Below are 13,041 nucleotides of genomic sequence, written 5' to 3'. Positions count from 1 at the left end.
CAAAAAGAAAACATATGTCAGGTCCCCCTGCAATAGCTGCGTTTGCCTCTCAAACTGGAAAATTCTCTTTCCACTGCTCAAGACAGTTACAAAAGAACATAAGAAAACCACCTCAGAATAGGTGACTAAAATACAAAAATTGTGGACTTCAGTGAACCCAAAGGCGGCACTTTGCACTAACAAGCACAGGACTGAACTTCAATACCTAGTATAGACTTATGATGCTATGTGGGACAGATACAGTAGGAGCTGAGAATTATTTATATTTATAGTTACTGACTAAAGAGCCTCTACTGAACATGCAGGTCAAAATGGTCTATAACTATATGGCTGTACCGATGGGTATCAAATACCATATGAACTTCAACTACTAAATCAAACAAGAAAGCAGTCATTCAGTCCAACAAACAAAGAGAAAGGTATAACCAAAGTTCAGCATGTCGAAATACACTTTCAATCTAGGTTACAGCAGAATTGAGACTGGCCTTTACAATCAGTTACAATATACCTTGGAGGAAGTGGCAAAGAGGCTGGCTGAAGCTGAACATTACAAAAGAGAAATACCAGATGCAATCTCTAAGAAAGGTGCCAAGGAATAGGCAAAATGGCAGCATTTGGGGAAGGATGCTTGTAGACTGTGGAACAAAATCCAAGTGATGTATGATTAAGGTGACCATACATACCGTTTTTAACAGGACAGACACATTTTTTTTATTCCCTGTCCCGTTGATCCCACACACAGTTTCGGGACACTGAAATGTCCAGTTTTCAGGGACAGCGTCCCAAAGCTGTGCTCGGGGACAATGGGACAGGCGATCACTTCCCCTCCCTACCGTGCCCAATTCAACCCCCCCTCGGTCCACCGCCGCTGCTGCTTGCCAGCCTCTCTCCAGCGCCGATTCAAACCACCCCCAACCGGTCCGCTGCTTGCCGTCCAGAATCCTTCTTCCAAACGTCGGAGGAAGTTCCGAGCCAGCCAGGCAGTGATTGGCTGGCCCAGAACTTCCTCTCCAACGTCAGAATTGACGTCGGGAAGAAGGATTCTGGATGGCAAGCAGCGGATCGGGAGGGGGGGGTGGAATTGGGGTTGGGAGGAGATCAAAGGGTTGGGGGCCTGGAGAGGGGACAGAGTTTTGGTTATGGGTTGAGGGAGGGATGAGAGGTGCAGAGACCTGCAAAGGGAGAAAGAGGGGAGAGAAGTTACACCTTGGGGAGGGAAGACAGCGAGTCCTGGAATATCTCAAACCCTTTTCTCTACCCTTGGGTCAGACATTTAGGATAAAATGGCTGTTAAGAGGCATGGTGTGGGAAGGATTAGGGTAGGCTTATGACCTGGACATGTAGTGAATGCTATTTGTGTTTTATTTTTGTTTTCAACAGTGCATGTTAACCCTCCTGAAGATGCCATTGTGGGGAAACTCAGGTCTGGGTAGAGGGGATATTATGAATGGATGAAGTAGATTGATTTGTAAACATAGTGAGCCGCTTTGAACAGTGATCGTTAATTCAAGTTGGGATCCTGGAGTGCCTATAGTTTTTCAGGTAAGTGCCTGGTTCAAACATATTTTTTTTTTTTTCCATTATTTTTTATTTTCTAATTTTACATAAAGTGTACATAATAATAAAATACAATTGATAAATACATATTATCACTTTTATATCTAATACATTATATATCTGAATTTGATTTTCCCCCTCACCCTCCCCCCTCCCTTTCATTACTTTAATATAATATAACATATTAGAATACAATTGATAAATATTCAATAACTTTTTTATATCTAATACAATATAATCTAAACAAATTTTGTCCCATTTCCCTCCCCCCACCCTTTTATTACCATTTATTCATACGTTACATTTTGTATAATATATTATAACATACTATATATACATTGATTTTTCTTACCCCCCCTCTATATGTGTCATAAAAAAGATCCCTAAAAGAAGAAAAGAAGAAGAAACATCATATTATTTATTCATTACAGTATTTTGTCAATGGCCCCCATATTTTTATAAATTTAATATATGTCCCCCTTTGTATTGCTATTGTTCTTTCCATTTTAAAAATATGACATATTGTATTCCACCAAAATGTGTAATTCAGGTTGTTATAATTTTTCCAATTGTTAGTTATATGTTGAATGGCAACCCCTGTCATAATTAATAAAAGCTTATTATTTTCTGGTGAAATTTGACTTTTTTTTCTCATCATTGTTCCAAATAAAATTGTATCATATGATATTGCAATATGATTTTCCATTAATTTATTAATTTGTGGCCAAATTGAATTCCAAAAAATTTTAATATAAGGACAATGATATAATAAATGATCTAATGTCCCTGGTTTTAGATTACAGTGCCAGCATTTATTAGATTTAGAACTGTCTAGTTTTTGCAATCGAGTAGGGGTCCAAAAAGCTCTATGTAATAAAAAGAACCATGTTTGTCTCATAGATGCTGACACTGTACATCTCATTCTCCAAGACCAAATTAGTGGCCATTGAGATGCATTAATTTGATGTCCAATCTCAATGCTCCAAATGTCTCTTAGACCATTTTTTGGTTTTTTATTCAAATATCCAGATATTAATTTATACCACAATGCGGCTTGATGTCCTAGGAAGTCTGCTTTAAAGCATAAGAACTTTAAACTATATTGATTGTTTAATGATTTCCATTCAGGGAACCCAACCTGAATGGCCTGCTTCAATTGCAACCATTTAAAACTTTGTGTTTTATTAAGACCAAATCTATGTTGCAATTGTGAAAAATCCAGCAGTTTACCTTCTAAAATAATATCATCTAGAGATCTAATGCCTGCAATAATCCAGTTCTTCCAAAGGATTTGAGCTCCGCCAATTTTGATCTTGGAGTTATCCATATGGATTGATTAGTTGATTTGTATATTGGGATGGGTGTTAATTTATCAATAAATCTCAATGTTTTCCAAGTATCCATTATTATTTTATTTTCTCTGTATCTTTTAGGTATATTGATACTTGGTAAATGAACTAAATTTAGGGGAAACATAAGGCGCCATTCCAAATATAACCAATCTGGTGCATTATCTATAAGTTCTGGGAGGATCCAATACATACCCTGACGTAGAATATAGGCTTGATGGTACCTATAGAAATTTGGAAAATTTACCCCACCCTCCTTAATTGATTTTTGCAAAGTTACTAAAGCTATTCTAGGTGTTTTACCAAGCCAAAGAAATTTTGTTAAAATTCTATTAAGCTTTTTATAAAAGGACCCCTGAAAATAAATAGGTATCATACTCATTTGGTAGCAAACTACAGGTAATATCATCATTTTAATAGTTTGAATTCTTCCCCACCAAGAAATATGTAATGGGTTCCATTGTTCACACAACTCCGTAACTTTTTTTAATATATATTTTTCATTTTCTTTTACAGTATCTTCAATTGTATTTTTAACTTGAATGCCAAGATATTTAAATCCTTCTTCTTTCCATATGAATGGAAAAGTATCAAATAATCCTTTTACACAATGAACATTCAAGGGTATAATTTCAGTTTTATTCCAATTAATTTTATAACCTGAAAATTTGCCAAACTTATCAATTAATTCTAATAAAGAAGATAAGGTAGACTCTGGATTTCTCAAATAAAGCAAAATATCATCAGCATAAGCCGAAATTTTATATTCCATATCTGAATATGGGATACCTTGTATCTCCTTCGTTTGCTGCATTGCTAACAATAAGGGTTCTAATATAACATCAAATAACAAAGGAGATAAAGGACAGCCTTGTCTAACTCCCCTCTGCAATTGAAAACCATCAGATATTTTATTATTAATATTTAGTCTTGCAATTGGGAAGCTATACAAAGTTTTTACCATTTGTATAAATCCAGAACCTATACCAAACCATTCTAAAGCCTGATACATAAAATTCCATTCTACCCTATCAAATGCCTTTTCAGCATCTAATGAAACTGTAAAAGCCGGTTCATCCATTTTTTTTGATAAGTTTAGCATGTGAAATAATAATCTAGAGTTATTGGAGGAGTGTCTTTTAGCAACGAAACCCGTTTGATGCATATCTATAATATGTGGGAGAGCTTTGGCTAATCTCAAAGCCAAAATTTTCGCCAAAAGTTTATTATCAACATTTATCAAAGATATAGGCCTGTAATTTGAAACCAAAGTAGGATCTTTATTTGGCTTAGGCAAAACAATTATTATTGATTCAGCCATAGTACCTTTAATATTACCTTTTATAAGTTGTGTCTGATATAAATTTAATAAATGTGGGGAAAGTATATTTTGAAATGTTTTATAAAATTCTACTGTATAACCATCACCACCTGGAGCGGATCCAACTCTAAGAGATCTCAATGCTGTTTCTAATTCTTTTAATGATATAGGTTCATCTAAACTCCGTTTTATATGATCAGGAACCTTAGGTCCATTAATTAAATCTAAAAAATTTTTTCCATCTTTTTGTCTCTCCAAATAAGGTTCGGAAGAATATAGGTCCTTATAAAATTTTAAAAATTGTTTTAATATTATATTTGTTTGATTTGTTATTATACCATTATCATCTTTTATTCCATTAATATTAGTTCTCCTTTTTTTTACCTTAAGATAATTTGCCAATAATTTCCCTGCCTTATTAGAATTTCCATAATACATTGTTTGCTTGGAAAACAAATCTTTTCTTATCATTTTTGAAGTTAATTCATTATATTTACCTTTTATTTTCAAAAGAGCTTGTAAAACTTCATATTCCCATTTACTTATCAATTTAGCTTCTAATATTTTTATTTCTTTTTCTAATTCTATATATTGTTTTTTAATCTGTTTCCTAATAAAAGCTGAATATGATATAATATTACCCCTCATAGTTGCTTTAAATGCATCCCATACATTTTCTATAGATGTATCTTCCACTAAATTTATTTGAAAGAATTCGTTAATTTGTGTTTTAAAATTTTCCAAGAATTTGTCGTCCACAAGCAATGCATTATCAAATCTCCAAAGAGGTCTATCATTTTCTAATTGATCTAATTGTAATTCTATCCATACTCCCGCATGATCTGAAATAATAATAGGATCAATGTAGGCTTTAATCACCTGTTGCACTTTATTTGTCGAGACAAAAATATAATCAATTCTTGAAAATGATTTATGAACCTGTGAACAAAATGAATATTCCTGATCATTAAAATGAAGAATACGCCATATATCTTTCAAATCACATGATTGAACCAAATTATCTAGACCTAAAGATTTAATATTTTTACCTGGTTTTTTTATCCAATAATGGATCCATTACAGCATTAAAATCTCCAGCCACCACTAAATTAGAAGCAGCCAGTGGTAATAACATATTCTGTAGCTTTTTGAAAAATTCTGATTGATTCGAATTAGGGGCATATATATTGAACAACGTCAGGGTATCATTTCCCATACTTATATCAATATGTATCCATCTTCCATGTGGATCTGAACTTTTTACTTTAATCTTGGCCTTACATTTTTTATTTATAAGAATTGCAACCCCTGCTTTTTTACCCACTGCTGGAGCAAAATAACATTCCTTTATCCATCCACCTGATAATTTCTGTGATTCTTTCATATTAAGATGGGTCTCTTGCAGACAGTAAATATCCGCATTTTGCTTTTTTAAAAATGTTAATACTTTTTTCTTTTTAATTACATGATTCAGGCCATTGACATTAATCGAATATATTTTAAAAGACATTATACATTTTAATACTTTTCATTATATTTTTCTTCCCCTCTTCTTTTATATTTAAAATTCTAAAAATTTCTTTCACGACACACATATTTACCCCTAATGTATCTAATCCCTTATTTATTTTTCCCTTAATCATTCTAGTAAATATTCTCCTTTTCCCTCCCTTTCCCACCCAATACATTGGCTGCTTAAGGATACACATTGGAACTGTAACCCGAATATTCTCCTCTCCCCAGGCAATCAATATTCAATATTCAAATAAATTTCCCTTCTATCTATCTATATCAATCCTTTATATCTTTAATCATTTTTCCATAACATTTCATTAATGTATCATTATCCATTAAACAATTTTTAATTTATATTTCCTTAGTATTATGATTTTAACATATAATTTATTTTAAACATATATGTAATCATTTTCCTTCTTTTCTTCATATATTTCAATATTTCATATTTTTATATTTCTTCATAGAGACATCAAAACCATCTTAATGTTTTATGTTAAAATATCATAGGTTCTGGTTTAGAAAGAAAATCTTTTAGTTTTTCGGGATCCTCAAAATATAAGGATTTGTCTCCTGATGATACTCTCATTTTCGCTGGATAATATAGACCATATTTAAATCCTTTTTCTTTTAGTAAAGGTCTCATGTCTAATAGTCTCTTTCTTTTATTTGCTGTGTTTTTGGCAAAATCTGGTAAAAACCATATTCTTGATCCTTTATAATTTAGGTTTTTATCTTTTTTTGCAGCATTTAGTATTTCTAGTGCTTGTTGGTATCTCAGCATTTTGAAAATTATTGGTCTTGGTCTGTCTTTGTTTTCTAAATTTTTAATTGGGATTCTATGCGCCCTTTCTATTTCAATTGGTTGTTTCAAGTCTAATTGTAGTATTTTTGGAATTAAATTTTCAAGGAAAAGGATAGTATTTTTTCCCTCTAAATTTTCTTGTATTCCAAATAGTTTAATGTTTTTCCTTCTTCCTCTATTCTCATAATCTTCCAGTTGATCTTTTAATTTATTTAATTCCAGGCTGTCGTTTTTGCATCTTTTTGATTCACATTCTATAACTTCCATTTTTGATTCTAATTCAGTTGTTCTTTTGTTATTAACTTCCATTTGTCTATGAATATTTAAAATTTCTTCTTTCATTTCAGACATATTAGTTATAGTTTGCTTAAGCATTTGTTTGATTTGTTTTAGTTCTTCCATGACTTCTGCTTTGCTTAATATGTCTGGTTCTTCAATAGGAAGTGGTATCTTGCTTGGTGTTATTTGGTCTTGTTTCTGTCTTTTTGCAGATGTACCAGCCTCATTTTTGTTTTGTCTGGTGCTTGCCATATTGTTGTTTTCTTTTTCTTGGTTATTCTTATTTCTTAAATTTAGTCTCTTAGTTTTGGGTTTGGTATTCTTATGTTTTTAATCCCTTTTCTTCCAAAATTTGGTTCTATCTTTTAAAGTAGAATTTTTCTTTTCCTTTTTTGCCTTTTTTCCTTTTCCTTTTCTCTTTCTCAGTTATCTGTCTCAATCTTAAATACTCCTTTTTTAGTGTCTTTATCACTTTAATATTGGCAAAAAGGTTCTTTGAAGTAAGTGTCAGTTGTTTCCAGTTCTATTGATGTGAAAAAAAAAGTAATCCTTTTTTATGGTTCTTTTCCCTTAAGCCCCTTCACTGTTTCAATGAAAGAGGGGGATATTCAATCCAACAGCATTTCCTTCCTTAAATTTTTTTCAGACTTGTCGGGTTCTTCCACAGATTTAATTCATTACCTCTGGCAGTCACTCTTTTTTAATGACACCCCGCTTCAGCGCTGAAAGAAAAAAAAAAAAAAATTGTTTGGTAGTCTTTTCTTTTAATTCTCCTCTCACAAGCCCAATCGCAGCCCTGACCGAGGAGAGCAACACTTCATCTATTCTCTTCCCTTGTTTTGACAAATTTGAAGCAACTGTTTTCTGTTCACTCACAGCGTCTCTCAACTGCCTCGATGTCTTGCCGCTTCAGCTTTTTTTTTTCCAAAAGTTCCGTTAACTCCTTCCTCTGTCTCCTCTCACACAAGCCCAATCGCAGCTTTGTCAGAGAAAAGCAATTTCAATTCAGTATTTTGTTTATTTAGTAAGTTGATATTTTTTTTCCTTGTCTTCAGCGTCTCGGTGTTCAATCACTGAGAGAAAACGCCGGTATTCTTTTCTCTCAGTTTTCTTCAATCAATCCCCCCTTTCAGTGTCGTCGCCGAAGGGCAATCTATTTTTTCTTTTCTTTTTTTTTCTTATGGGATCTCTTGTATCCGATCGGAACACAAAACTCCCTCAAAATTTCCCCACCAACCTCGCCATTCACCCACATACACCTCGCGGTCTCAGCGCTGCAATTCTCATGTAACCGCCGAAAACACAAACGGCTCTCTGCCTTTCCGATTCCCGTCAGCACATATCTCACCTCAACTGCAGCAAATTAGGACTTCATTCTGTATCTTTTGTTCAGCTTCTTTTATATATATTTTTATATAGTTATTCAGAAGGAAAAAATTTTTTTTTTATATTTCGTTGCCTGGGTGTTGAGGAGCTTCACGATCACACCTCCATCCGTGCTCGCGTTAAGCCACGCCCCTCGGTTCAAACATATTATTGATGTTTAAAGAATATTTACTGTGTAAAGGGGACGTGAGAGTGTGATGATGGCTCGTTCGCAGGAGCTCTGGGCACTGAACACGTTACACACACAATTTATTATTTTGATTCAAAGTTATATAGTAGTGCAGACTTTTCACTCGGCTTTCTGAGCACCTGTCCTGCACACAGCTTTTACAGATCAGTTTATTTCTGATTGACATTTTTATCCACGTATCTTTGCCATAGGACATGTTAGGGGCCCCTAAAGAAGACATTCTGTCGAAACACGGACCGTGTTGGGTCCAGGATCCAAAGCTTTTCAGCAGATTGTAACCTAGAGGTTTTTATGTGGTTTGCCAAGTTTTAATATTATTTTAATAATAATGAAGTCCATCTCAGGAACATCATTTCTCCACATTATTTTTTGTTTCTTCTTGGATATAGTAAATTGAGACATATCCTATATAAATATAACTGGACATTTTTCTGCCATAATTAATCAAATATTTACTACGTCAGGGCACAATTAGGATGTTTGGCGCTAGACCTGTTTTAATAAATGCCAGAAAGGTGCCCAAACTCCTTCCTATCCCCAAAGATGTGAATGAAACAGTATAAACCTGCCTGTATGACGGCTTCAGATATTATGGCCAGTCCTAGAAGAGAAGCTAGCAAGTTCCTGGGGTAGCCTAGTGGGTGGTGTAGTCAACCATAGAGATGAGGACTCAGGCTCATACCCCACTCTAACTATTACACTTGTAGTAGAATATATGAGCCTTCCAAAATTCACCCAGATCTCACTGTACCTAAACGTAGATGTCACCTGGAGGCATAAGGCTTATTGGTATGGAGTACAGTTGGGTTGATTAGGTTTTGAAAGGCTCAACATATGCCATAAAGGGGTTATGATGAAATGTGTGCCTGGGATCTTTTATGTGATTTTCACTGCAGTGCCCCCTAAGATGGCCCTATGCTCTGCTGGGATGAATGTTTGGATAGACTACCAAGAACGCTGGCCCCTTCTACATCTCAATGGCTTGTTCTGTGCTTTTTTCATTTGAACATGCTTTTTCAAAAATGATTCAAAAAAGATATTATGCATAATGTGACCATTAATTTTTTTCCTCAAAATGGGACATCTACTTCCTGTTTCCGGTTGCAACTTCCTGTTTTCTTTTTTAGCGCAGGGAGCTACGCTGCATGCCCCGTGTCGCTCCCAATGCTCATAGGAACTCTATGAGCATCAGGAGCTGCGCAGGGCATTCAGCGCAGCTCCCTGCATTAAAAACTGCTATCATGGTTTAGTAAAAGAAGGCCATAGAGCAAAATCGACAGCAGATATAAATTCTCAAAACAGACACATTTTCATCACTAAATTGAAAATAAAATCATTTTTCCTACCTTTGCTGTCTGGTGATTTCATGAATCTCTGGTTTCTTTTTCTCTTTCTTTCTGCACTCAGAGCCAACAATTGTTCCTTTCTATTCACTCCCTCCTTCCTATGTTCTTAGTGCCTCCTCCCTCCTTATGTCCTTAGTGCCCCCAGTGCCCCCTCCCTCCTTTGTCCTCATTGCTCCCAGTGCCTCCTTCCTTAGTGCCCCCAGTGCCCCCTCCCTCCTTCCTATGTCCTTAGTGCCCCAGTGCCTCCTTAGTGCCCCCTCCCTCCTCCAAAGCCATGCAAAAGACTGCCTGCCCCAAGCAGACCCACCGCCGCTTCCTCCTCCCCCCAATCCGCTGCCGCTCGCTACATTTAATTACAGTCCTGGTGCAGCAACTACAGGAAGGGAAGGGCCAGCACATGCAGCGATTGCACGCACCCAGCCCACAAGAATTAACATCGGAGGGGGGGGAAGAAAGCTTGTGGGCCAGCTGCGTGCAATCACTACATGTGCTGGCCTCTCCCTTTCTGTAGTTGCAGCACTGGGGCTGTAATTAAATGTAGTGGGCAGGCGGATGAGTGGATGGGCGGGGGAGCAGACAGGCGATAAGCCCGCATACCTCTGAAAACAGGACATTTCGGCATCCCAAAGCTGTGCTTGGGGAAAATGGGACAGACTACCTAAAAACGGGATGATCCCGTTCAAAACAGGATGTATGGTCACGTTATGCAAAGAGCACAAACACATCCATTTTTGAAAAAAATCAAGAGACATTTTGCAGTTCTGAAAATGGGCATGTTTGGTACTGGATTTTTGTGCATCTTCCATAAAACATCTAAATTCATATTCAGACATCATAGAGAAAAGGGCCCTCAATATATTCTGATGCATGTTGTGATAAATGGGGTTACTGTGGTTCTAACTTGTCTGTATGCTCCAAATATGAATAAGGGCAATTTTTAAAAGATGCAGAAAAAAGACTTTGTGGAGTTTGAAAAAGATTAGGGTTACCATATGGCTCAGAGGACGGATTGACACATTCAGGTTTTACTTTCATTGCTTTCAATCAGTCCTCCTTTTTTTGGAGCCATATGGTAACCCTAGTAAAGATATTAGAGAAGATAATTGAAGGGATTTATGGAAATATTCAACTTAACAGACAGATGGAGAGCAAGCCATGAGGGGTGCTTTCACTTTCTATTCTCATCCCCATGACTCCTACAGCAGGGTTGACATGATTCTGGTTGATGATGCTTAATTTGGAAGGTGGAAGAGAAAGAATAGGCTCAAATGCAGCTTGGCTTTGGGAAGGAGAACAAAGATCTGCAATTTGGGAGAATTAATGAATCCCTGCTGGAGGACTAAATTTGCTTCAAACTGAAGGGAATAATGGGGAAACACTAGAGGGGGTATTATAAGATGGAATGAAGATATTCAAGAGGAAGATTCCTTTCTATAGCTGTGCACTAGAAAAGGGTGAGGGGATCAAGGGAAAGGGAACTAAGGAATAAAATTAAGACTTTAAAGAGAAAAGAAAGATGAACTGAAACCTAAGGAGCAGTAATTGATAGTTGCAGCACAGGATAGCAGATTATGAACAAGATTGGTGTACAGCAAGCATAGAAACACCAATACAAATCAGGCATCTGTAAACTCTGTAAGAAAGGATTGGAAATGGTAACTTGTTTCTTAGCTGGCTACTGTACAAAGTTCCAATGGCAGACAATTTCTATACATAATAAAGTGGCATATCTCATCCACTGGAAACTCTAAGCATTACAATGTTGCTGTACCGTTAAAGCACTGAGATCATGACCCAACGAGAATTAGAGAGAATGAAGAGGTTATCTATCACTCAGGATATAAGATTTGCCGCTGCTGGGTCAGACCAGTGGTCCATCGTGCCCAGCAGTCCGCTCACATGGCGCCCCTTAGGTCAAAGACCAGTGCCCTATTTGAGTCTAGACTTACCTGCGTATGTTCTGATCCAGTAGGAACTTATCCAACCTTGTCTTGAATCCCTGAAGGGTGGTTTCCCCTAAAACAGCCTCCGGAAGAGCGTTCCAGATTTCTACCACTCTCTGGGTGAAGAAGAACTTCCTTACGTTTGTACGTAATCTTTTCCCTTCTAACTTTAGTGAGTGCCCTCTCGTTCTCTTCACCTTGGAGAGGGTGAACAATCTTTCTTTCTCTACTAAGACAATTCCCTTCAATATCTTGAATGTTTCGATCATGTCCCCTCTCAGTCTTCTCTATTCTAACCAATAAACTGGATGTTAAAAAAACAAAAACAAAACCCACGTATTGGTGAAGGAGAAAAAAAAAAAAAAAGACTACATCGATAAGAGGTTTCATTGCCAAGTGATTATTTTGTGCATTGTGTGGAGAAATAACAGATCTTCAAATACCACTGCAGTCAGAGACCAAAAAAATGTGGCAAAGATACAGAAATCTTTCCAGTTGTTTTGGGTGCCACAGGCTGGATTAAAAACCATTTTCAAGTACATCTTGACAGGTTACCTAAACATGTTATATCTTAAGAGTAGTATTTGCATTATGCCAAAGACAGCCTATGGTGATAGATTTTTTTAATACACTTTAACTATGAGTCCAGGACTCTGGCTATTTATGATCTCATTTGAGACTCAAAAATTGTATCACTATGCCTAACTCAGATATGGCTCTGTGTACAGGAGGAACCTATTTATTTACACTGACTACCACCTGGCTTCTCTGCTGCTTCCATTCCTAGACCTTCCAAATGAGGCCAATATGCTGCTAATATATATATCAATTCCTAGTTAGCGAGAGAAATTACATAAAGCTTGCTTGCCTATCCTGAATATTTACTTAGCAAAATAGATATGAAGCCCTCATTTGGGAGCTCTGAGACAGAAGCATCAGAGAAGACAGGTGGCAGGCAGAGAGAATACAAAATAAATTTTAAAAGTGAACTGCTTGCAACATTATTGACCTTCTGATATCGAGGTTCACAATAAACTCATTTGGCATCTGGAGCCATTGAAGAGGGCCATCGAGAAGGCTTTAAACTAATAAATAGGGGAAAGCCGACAGTCGACCACCAGTCGATGGCACGGACGACAGGATGCCCCGATGTAGGAACAATGGGCTACTACTCATACACAGGAGAGGACGATCTCACAGCAAATAAGGAAGACAAGGCAGAAAGGGACAACTCAGACATAGGAGAGGAAGACCGCACAACAAACAAGGGAAACAACACTGCAGCGGTTAAGGATACCGTGAAAGTAACAGTAAGGACAGCAAAGAGTAGAAAGTCCATAAAAGTAACTC

At 36.5% G+C, this 13,041-nt stretch overlaps 1 protein-coding gene across 1 annotated transcript in view; it reads right to left on the bottom strand.

Moving 5' to 3' along the window:
* SNX9 (sorting nexin 9) overlaps window positions 1–13,041 on the bottom strand; it is a 178,221-nt gene that overhangs the window by 5,588 nt on the left and 159,592 nt on the right.

This window comes from Geotrypetes seraphini, chromosome 3 (genome assembly GCF_902459505.1).
Source record: "Geotrypetes seraphini chromosome 3, aGeoSer1.1, whole genome shotgun sequence".
Classification (NCBI taxonomy): Eukaryota; Metazoa; Chordata; class Amphibia; order Gymnophiona; family Dermophiidae; genus Geotrypetes; species Geotrypetes seraphini.
Note: the sequence above shows the minus strand (reverse complement) of the source record. Positions and strands in the feature narration are given on the sequence as shown.